This window comes from Thunnus albacares, chromosome 16 (genome assembly GCF_914725855.1).
Source record: "Thunnus albacares chromosome 16, fThuAlb1.1, whole genome shotgun sequence".
NCBI lineage: Eukaryota > Metazoa > Chordata > Actinopteri > Scombriformes > Scombridae > Thunnus > Thunnus albacares.
The window spans coordinates 21,491,334-21,502,037 of NC_058121.1; the positions used below are offsets into that span (position 1 = coordinate 21,491,334).

Below are 10,704 nucleotides of genomic sequence, written 5' to 3' on the forward strand. Positions count from 1 at the left end.
CGGTTAGAGGGAGATAATAATAGCCAGGTCAAGATTCAATTATTTGTCTGGGGATTAACCTCATGGGGTCTTTCAGGAAGGTCAGTGGGTGGTGGAGGGTCTTAGGCTTCTGAAACAGAAGCCACTTACAAGGTGCTTTTATTATTGTTAAGTCCCCTGATCATAAACATCTGGAAGCTGCAACTGCAGGACACAGCTACAGGTCAGTCAGATTGGTTGTTTTAAATTAAACATAGTAACCGTGGAGCAGTACTTAAAGTCCAACCAAAATGAAAACTTAATTATCCCTATTTGCAGTTAAAAATAATGTCAACATGTTTTTTAAATGTATTGTTAATAGTTTTATATTATTAGAATGAAGAAAAAAGGTCTTTAGGGAAATATCACAAATGCCTCTTTTTGTCTCAGCCGGCTGGGCAAGCTACCAATTTTACATGTACGGAATGAACATAAAGTAAACAAACTGCTATAGCTACAAATAATGGACAGACAGTGTGTTACTAATGGGAATTTTTGAAGAGCAATGACCAAACTAGCATCTAACGGAGCCTAAGTGACATTTGCAGGTATGTTAACATGCTGTTTAATGTGCTGCAGCTGAGTAGCTAATTAGCTACCTAGCCTGCTAACTGACATCAGCGGTGCACTTTTCCCCACTGAATGTTTGTTTGGTGGTTCATTCAACAAGCTAAGTTGCAGAACAAGACGTGCTTATATTAATAAATTAGATAAGGAGAGTTTAGCAGGTAAGCTAATGTTGGTTATTGTTCAGGGTCTGTGGTTCTTGTGTTGCGTAGCAGGATGCTATCAGGCTCAGTGTGACCAATCTGCCCTATGATAGAATGACACATTATTGCATTATGCAAGATTCGGTCAGCTGTGTCGAATTAAGGACACCAGCTATGTAAGCAGATGATGGAACAGTATTTCATTGAACTGACCAAACCCTTCCCATGCCTCAACCAATACAGCAAAGCTTATCTCCTGTTCAGGCTCCGTCTTTGCCCTCTGTAGCTACTGCTCAAACTGCACTGTTGTCCATTCCCCATGTGTCTGCCCAGCCTATACCCTCATCCAGTCACTATGCATCTGCCAAGGTAAAACTCTCTGCCCTTTCTATTCACAATGTACCTGCCCCTCCAGTCACTGTCCCAATCCCCTAATTATACTGCATCCACGCCTGGTTCTGGACAGCCCAATTTCACCGGTAGCCTACTACCAATGCAAGCCATATCATCCCAGGAGCCACAATCTGTTTACTCACATGTTCAAACTCCACGTGTTCTGGATCTGTTCATAGCCTCCGCATATGGAATACAAAGGCCCTCACTTCCTGTGTTTAAGAGTGGTCAAGAGAGTGATTTTGCCCTCCTTAAATTGACTCTGAATAACCTCCTTGACAATCACTCCCATCTTACTGAGCAGTATAAATATCAGATCCTCTTAGAACATCTTCAGCACCCGGGAGCTAATAAATTGGCCAGATCCAGCATGCATGATGCAAGACCATATTGCACCACTCTCCTAGCACTTCAAGAGAAATACGCTCACCCAAGGCTGCTGGTTCAGAGTGAAATTGGAACAATATTGAATTCCCCCATTATTCGCATAGGTGATGTAGAGGCCTTTGATGATTTTTCCTTTTCTGTCCATGCTCTGGTGCTAATTTTGCTGTCCCTAGAAGTCCCTAATGGGTCTGAATTAAGATGTAGCTCTCGTGCTGACACACTGCAGTAAACTCCCTGTACAGTACAGAGTTGGATTTGTTGAGCACTGTATTAATCATGGCATTCTGACTGGGCAGGCAAACCAAACCTACTCCCTCCTTGACCTTTCAACCTGGCTACAGTCAAAGTTGAGAGAGAGCTGTTGAGCTTCACAAACAGGAAATTCCATGAACTGGAAAGGAACACCAACCCTCCAGACAAGGCTCCTCTCTCTACTTGTCAACAACATCTAAGAAAGACAATTCACCAAGAGCCTACACCAAAGAAAAGGTTAGTGTTAATAAGCCTAAGCCTTACTGTCCCTACTGTAATGTCAGAGACCATTTCCTTGGTTCATACACAGAATTTAAAAAAAGCTCTTCAAAAATTACATTGTAAAATGGATCAAAGAGAAGGAGAGATGCAGTAAATGTGGGAGAATACACATAGCACAAAACAAATGCACCTTAAAGAGGCTATGTAACATCTGGGAGCTTCACCTGACCATTCTCCATGATGTCAGTGCAAACAAATCAGCCACTGTGATGTTTAATTCCTCTCCCTCAGATCTCCTTTACATAGACAAACGCAACCAGTCTCATAAAGTCATGCTGAAAGTTGTCAATATATGTATGTCTCCACAATAGGGAAAGGACCCTTGCAACTACTGCTGTCCTAGCTGATCCTTGTAGATCTATTCTGCTCCCCCAAGCTGTCCAGTGTTTGGGCCTCACAATTCAGGCTGAAACCATTTCACTATGCACAGTGAGACAGGTTATATAGTGCATTTGAATGGAGCATCTGTATCCTTTGAAATTTCCCCTATCAACCAGCCAACTGAAAGGCATATTAACAATGGAGCATTCACTGCAGAGAATCTTGGACTGTCAGAGCACACATACCCTGTGAAGCAGCTACAAGAGCAGTATCACCATCTCAGAGCTATTTCATTGAAGTCTGTTGATCATGCATGCCCTCTCGTCCTCATTGGCTCAGACTATGCCCATCTCATCACAGCCACAGGGCCAATACTCATGGGGCACCTGATGGCCCAAAGATCCAAAGATCCAAGCTGTCTGATAAATACCAAGAGGAACTGAATAAGCTTGTGCAGTCTGGCTATGTTCAAATGATTCCCAGTGAGCAGGTAGACCAACCACAGGAAACTTATTTCCCACATCACATTGTTGAACACACCAACAAATACAGAGTTGTATTTGACTACTCCTTTGAATACATTGGACAAAGCCTGAACAAATGTCTTTTGCCTGGCCCAACACAGCCACCTCAGAATCCCGTATGCATGTATTCTGTGATGCCTCTGAGCATGTGTATGGTGCTTTTGCGCACCTTCCGACTAAAGACAAACAGCTTCATCATGGTTAGGTCTCATATAGCCCCTCTATGCCAGCTATCTATCCCTTGCCTTGAACTATGTGCAGCCCTATCCGGTGCCCAGCTGGCTAACCGTCTCAGTTCTGAACTCACTACTCCACTACAGTCAGTGACCCACAGTTAACATCTGACTCCTGTTGCTACAAGGTATTCGTTGGGACAAGAACAGCTGAGATTCAGACTCTGACTGACATGAAGAGCTGGAGATATGTTGACTCAAAGAATAATCCAGCCAATGACATAACATGGGGCAAAACCGTCCTAGAGCTTTCTCAGCAACACAGATGGAGTCAAAGCCCTCCATTTCTCTTGCAGAATTCCTGATTGGCTGCTGGCCAGCCAATCTATGTGTGCCAGCTGAATCAGAGACTGTTGAGGAACTCAGAAAATCATGTTTTTTGGTGCGATGATGTCAGATGACACATACCTCCCTGATCGGTACAAGTACAGCAGCTGGATGATCTGATAAAAGAAACAAAAAATGTGCTTTATGGGGTGGTGGATTACAAATCAAACATAGTCCAATGCTATATAAGCTCACAGAGGCATCTTCTGCAAAGGGCCAAATCAGAGTGCTTCCCAGGAATTTATTGCCCCCAAAACTGATAAATCCTTATCAAAAGGTAGCAACCTACTCTCCCTGTCTCTTGAATATGACCCTGATCTCAGTCTCATCAGAGTTGGAGGTCGAATTCAAAGAGAAGACCCTTGACCATGACAAGATCTATCCAATTATATTAGATCCAAAACAGTCCATAACTAAACTCATTATCAAGCATTATGATGAGAAACTGCTCCACCCAGGCCCTGAGCATGTCCTGGAGGAAATGAGGTACTGGTACTGGATCCTGACTGGTCGCCAAGCCATTTGCCAACATCAGCACCAGTGTCAAGACTGTCAGAGATGGAGAGCCAATCCAGTCTTTCCCAAATTGGCAGACATTCCTCCAGCCTGTCTTAAACTGTTAAAGCCCCCCTTCTGGTCCACAAGCATAGACTGTTTTGGGACTTTCACGGTTGGCCGCTGCACCAAGAAAAGGTGGGGCATACTCTTTAAATGCTTAACAACATGCTGAATACATCTTGAGCTGCTTGATAGTATGGATGTAGATACATTCTTAATGGCCTTCAGAAGATTTGTCTCACACAGAGGGAAACCCTTTGAACTCTCTGACTGTGGGACTAATTTCAGCGCAGGAGAGGCAGAGCTACAAAATGCCTTCCAGGCCATGGCACCAGACCTAAAGCAGCAATTGGCCCACAGTCAAGTGAACTTCCAATTCAATCTTCCATCTGCCCCACATTTCGGTGGAAGCTGGGAATGAGAGATAAAATCAATAAAAATGGTCTTCCATGTTGCATTGAGAAACCAACCAACAACAGAAACAGTCCTACACACAGTCCTTATTGAAACTGAAGTTATTCTGAATTCAAAACCTCTCGGATATATCTCCTCTGACCTTGGTGATCCAGACCCAGTCACACTAAATATGTTGCTGATGGGGTGGCCCAACTCCTCTCTTCCTCAGGAAATCTACTGTGCAAGTGAACTCCTTGGCAGGAGAAGATGGTGTCACGGATCTTATCGGATCATTTCTGGACAGCCTTCATTCGTTATTACCTTCCAAACCTCTAAACCAGGCAAAATGGGAGACTGACGGGGAGAACTTGGATTCAGGTCAGATTATGATGATAGTTGACCCCCAGTATCCTCGAGCATCATGGCCTATAGGAAGGAAAACTTAAACCTACCCTGGAAAGGATGGAAAGGTCCACTAAGGTCATTATTCGAAGTAGAGAATACATATGCCCTGTTTCCAGATTAATCCCACTCCCTGAAATCACTGATGAAGAAATTAAATGAAATGTATTAACTGCACAAATCCAGGGGCTGTTAGAAACTGCAAATGCATTTCCCCTCATCGCAACAAGGAGAAATCAAGTGGTGGTTCGGTGTATGTGTGGTAGTACCTCCCACTTTATAAATAGAGGCCTGGGTAAGGACTTCTTCCTCTTTGTCTCCAAACACTTTCACCTTGATTGAGCGTTTGTAGGTGTTTGTCATGTGTCTTTTGAATAACCTTCAATGTAAGTAGCAGTTTCTTTCAATTGATTGGGATTATGGTGTGCTTAAGAACTGACATCAAGGTTAATGGATAATCTTTTATCTAATTTGTTACGATGAAGTATGCATTTGGCTAATCATTATTTGAAATATTTATGGTACTTTAATGTGCAAATATTTAACATGGTTTAAAGGATGGATTTAAGATTTGTTTGGGCAAGATATTGTAATTTGTTTCTTTGTTTAGAACCATGGCAATCATCATAGCAATCAACATTCACATCATTCTCTGGATAAATAAACCAGACAATTGATTGCAACTGTTATTTCTTGGTGGTTTGTGGCTCCAGTTAGAACCTTAAATCCACAATAATATCATTATAATGGACTGCAAGACATGTTTATAGTTAGTTACTGTTAAGAGATGTTAGTTTTGTTAAAAAACTAAGGATAAAACTGACAGTTTAAGTGCAGCTACTGAGATTTCCAGGGTGTCAGTAACCACTCTGAAGGTTGTCAGTGATTTCAGCTATCTATTATGGTGATGTGGGAGTTAGTTTATAAAAAAGTCTAAGTGAGAGGCTCATTCAGAGTTAACAGCACATTGACAGTTTTTCTTGTTTTGGCATTGTGCTATGGCCCACAGTAGCCTGTGTACTGTTAGCTAATAAATTATCAGCAAGGCCAGATACCATCTCATCATCGTTTTCCTCGAGGACACTACATTATTTCTTTGCAACATTGGATTAACCAGACTTTAGTATTGAAATGACAAAGTACTTTAAGTTTTCAGGTATTTAATTCTCTGTATTAGAAACAATATCCATACTAATGTTGATATTTTCAATGTTTTGTTAACTGAATTTTATATCATGATAAATATGATATAAAATGTAGGGTTGCAACTAATGATGATTTTCATTAGTGATTAACCATTTGGTCTATTAAGCATCAGAAAACTAAAATTTCTATCCCAGTTTCCCTGACTCCAAGGTGACACTTTCAAATGTCTTGTTTTGTCAGACCAACAGCTATACCCAAAGATATTCAATTTACTATAATGTAAAGTCAAGGAGAAGCTGCAAAGTCTCACATTTGGCATTTCTGCTTGAAAAATGACTGAAACGATTGTTCTGTTATCAAAATAGTTGCTAATTAATTTTCTGTTGAATGACTAATCAATTAATCAACTAATCATTGCAGATGTAATGCCTACTCCTCATATAGAAGGATAATCGGGTTCATTACAACATGTATGATATTTTGATAGATTCTACCATAATTCAAATCGTATATGGTAAAACTGTAATCACCAGAGTAATTGCTGAGAAACATGGCAGCATCTCCACAGCAGTCTGTGAGTGCAAGGAACACAAGAGGCTGTAAATAAGCCAGCAGTTTAACTACATTATCACTCTGTAAACTCTGATGGATGTTTGCAACAGAAGCACTTTCACTTCCAAAAAAAGTTTGGACTAGTAATTTTGCTCCAGTGGAGCTGCTCAATGGCCAGCGGCTAAGACTGTGGTTGCACTGGGCAGCTTCCAGGTGTGAAACTGTGTACATTTTCCTGTAAAGTAAAGATTAACAAAATACTGATTGAAATAAAGCAGAATTGCCCTTTAAAATGAGATTAGAGAATTTGTATACATACTGGAACCACATAATGCACAGCACTGATGCTACATACAGAATGTGCACAACACACACACTTATATCTCATATTTTCTGCCTCTTTCTGACAGCAAGGCCACAATGGAATTGCTGTTACATACATTAATATTTGCTAGCAGGATCACCACAAACACACACACACACACACACACACACACACACACACACACACACACACACACACACAGGCACTTACACCCTATATCCATCACAATGCAGTGTTGCAAGATGAAAGATAATACAGAAATGTGACTTCACAGGAGAGGAACACTCATACTATCACAGGCGACCAACTGATGCGAGTGAATTAATCATCAGCAACTCACTATCCAAAATACTTATGTATGAGCTAATGGAAGAACTCCTCCAGCATGAGGACAGAAATTAATGTGTTGATGAGCAATGTCCCAGATATTTACAGGCCAGATTCAGGGCTGCAGGCTGTTCCAATACCTGTCTGTCTCCTAGTCTGTCTATTTCTGTCTCCTTTCTGTCTCTGCTGCTCGCTTGCTTTCTTTCTCGCTCAATGAAGTCTTGGCTGAGAGTATGAGAGATGAAAAGAAAACAAAATGCCTTTTGATCCACCAGCATTGTGTTACGGCTCTGTCAAAGAGCATTACCCTAATAACCCAACCAAAAAATCAGCCACGGGGTATCAAAGCCAAATATTCAGACCTTTAATGCACAGACTATTAATGCACAGGCACAAAGTATGGGCAAGCTGACTGAATAGGAATGCAGCAAAATAGACATGGCATCCCTGCCAAGTGCCTTTTTCATTTCATTTTCTCTCTTGGTCATTTTCCTTCTTTGTGTTTCCTACAACAACATTTTCACTTAAGGTCGGTCTGATCAAATAACTGTAAACTGCACGCAATGTTGCAATGTTGGGAGTTATACTATTTCATGTTTGACATATGCACTGTGAGGGGAGAGTGATATTACCCCCTGTTATGCAGAGAACAGAAGGAAATAACGCAGGGACCTTTGAAACTGCCAGGAAGATGAATTTACTTCTCTCCTGTGAGAAACATGCCTTCTACATAACCTTGTTTAAGACTCAAAGACATTTGAATTTCCTCTCAGAGTTAATGTCCTGATCTTTATTGACCATCATCGGGTCTTAAAGGTGAAGTCACCTTAGATTTAAGTCATAAACAATTGTCAAACAATAGCAGCGTGTGATGGTAACACTGCAGGGTATAGTGTTCAGGTGCTTTTGATTGTGTTCACCATTTATGCATGAAAAGTATCTCAGTGATTTAAAAAAGTACAACAATTCAGCGATGAGGGCTGTTTTTTCGCGGTGCACAAAAGCTTCCTCATAGAGATGAATACCTAGTAAAAAATAAACTTTATAAAAATGGCCAGCCATTATTTTCAACCACGTTTCATCACACTTTAGCCATACTTGAATGAATGAACTGATGAGGAGTTTTTCAAAGCAGGCAACAACAAGAGTGAAGAGTCAAGCAGCTTCAGCGAAAGAAAAATGCCGGTTTGGAACAAGGAGTTGGAGAGGCAAACACTAGTGCTACATGAGCACTGAGTTTGAGTGTGTTGCAAATAGCAGTGTACTGTACTTTTTAATCCATTGTTGGTATTTTTCAACAGGCATTTTGATTTTTTTTTTTTCTGTAGGGGCTCCAAAAGGACAGTTGCATTTATGTTACTTTGTATTATATGCAGTAATGGTTTCAAAAGACAACACCATTCCATATCTTTGTTCAACAACATAATAATTCTTTGCACCTATCGGGTATACTGTTAACAGCAACTTGTTAGTGTTTGATTACTTTGAGTTTGTTTATGATGGTTTAATTGGTCCTGTGATATGTTGACTGTTTTGGACACACCTAGAGCTGCAATGATTAGTTGATTAATTGACTAATGTGTTTATTGGTTTCAGCTTCTCAAATGTGACAATTTTTTGTTTTTGTTTGTTGTATATGACAGTAAATTGAATATCTTAATGTTTTGGACTGTTAGACAAAACAAGAAAATTGGAGACATCACAGTGGGCTCTGACAAATTGTGAATGCCACTTTTGACAATTTTTTTTTGGCATTTCATTGACTAAAAGATAAACAGAGAAAATAATTAGCAGCTTGATTGATAATGTAAATAATAATTAGTTGCAGCTCTTCTTTTTTCAGCTCTACAAGATGACTTCGGGAGGAAAAGGAGAAAAATCCCTTACTACCCTGACCCTTGACTTTTAATGTCAGGTTATGCTTGAAAAGAAGTATTTTGTGCGACAGTTCGTCAAAGTATTTATAGTTGTTCCGAATGGCCACGCTCAAAGGCGGGGTGAAAAGCTGTCTGTCATATAGAAAGGAGAGACACAATAACTCTTTGAATATGGCTATAGCTGCACACATTTTCAGTCTCTCCTGGAAGGCATTAATAGTGTTGCAGAAATAGTTTTGTAAAGAATGAAAAAGGACAGCTTGAGAGGGAGAGCTTGAGAATTTGTGTTTTCGTGGAATTTCAGAGGATGCCTATCACCCAGTGTGTTGTCTTTGTATCAGCTTAGTCGCTCGATATGTGCTTCTCTCTGGTTGCCAAGTGTAAAAAAATCTCTGTGTTGGTGGAAACATCTGTGGTTTGTCTTGTCTTTGTAGGTTTCTACTTTACATCGTCAAATGATAATGTTGAGCTTTCTGCATTTAACCTCTCTCAGTGGGTCTACTGATCTGGCTCCAGTTTGTAAAAACAGGCCTATGATAATGGAATTTATGTTGAGCAATAATCATATATCATTCTGAAACTGCTGTGGCGCATGAAGTGACTGTCCGGTGGTTCCTCCTGACTCCCATACACTCTAGAGGTTTGGTTTTCCTGCTTGTTACTGACCCTGACAACATAATGTAATGGTTCTTAACTGTTCCACAGGAACTCTGCAGAGCTCATTCCCCCTCTCCTGCTCAACAAAGAATATGAGTGGAACACTGTTCAGGGAGAGCGGATTTAAACATACATAATGAAATGACATCAGCCATTATTAACTGAGTAAAATAAATGTATAAATCACCTCTCACATAAGGATGTCGGACAAATCAATGTTGTCTGTCAAACATGCCTCTTAAAGATTTAATCAAAACATCACTCACATGAATAATGGCATGGCATTGTATTGGCACCGTGGTCACTGGGAGGAAGGCACTTTGGATGATTTGCATTTTACTAGTTGTTGGTCAACCATGCTAATGTCCAAAACAGAGACCATACCTGTATGGTCATTATCAGGTAGGGTTTTGATCAACACTTAGTCTATTACTTCTGAACAGATTGATAAATAAATTAAAACATTAAATTAAATTTTAAAATGAAATCTCTTAAGTCTTTCCATCATCTGCTCTAATCTGTCACTGTGTGGGTATCTATTCTGCTGCTGCTGTTAGAAGATTATTACTCTTTTATTGCACTAATCATACTGCAAATACTCAACGCAATTTTTGTGTTTGGTCTCCCTTCCCTTTACAAGCAACATATAGCAGTGTATGAATGTGAAAAAAAACATATATATAATGAAAAATTGTTGTTGAACTACTGTCTAGTTGGAGAAAATGTATTTTTATATAAAACATTTAAACAAGAGAAAAATGCAGGACAAAATATGACAATAACAACAAAGAAATGAGCTGAAGGTCTGATGAATAACATTGAGTTTTAAAGCGGCTATAGACATGACAAGTATTTTCTCAGTGCTTTCTGGTGATAATGCTGTAATAGTATCAAAAATAACCCAGGGTCACTGAAATGAATGAGCTGAAAACAAAAGTATTCACAAGTTGTTTTGCAAGAATGTTTCTGTTTTCTTAAAAAAAAAAATGTATTCCATCAGAACGACTCATTTTTGTA

At 39.9% G+C, this 10,704-nt stretch overlaps 1 long non-coding RNA gene across 1 annotated transcript; it reads right to left on the reverse strand.

Annotated features, from left to right (window-relative positions):
* Positions 1-623: 623 nt before the first annotated feature.
* LOC122999308 lies at positions 624-10,704 on the reverse strand. Its single transcript, XR_006407682.1, has 3 exons — positions 10,694-10,704; positions 10,394-10,396; positions 624-710 (listed from the first exon to the last, which is right to left on the reverse strand). It is a non-coding gene; the product is annotated as an uncharacterized LOC122999308 (long non-coding RNA).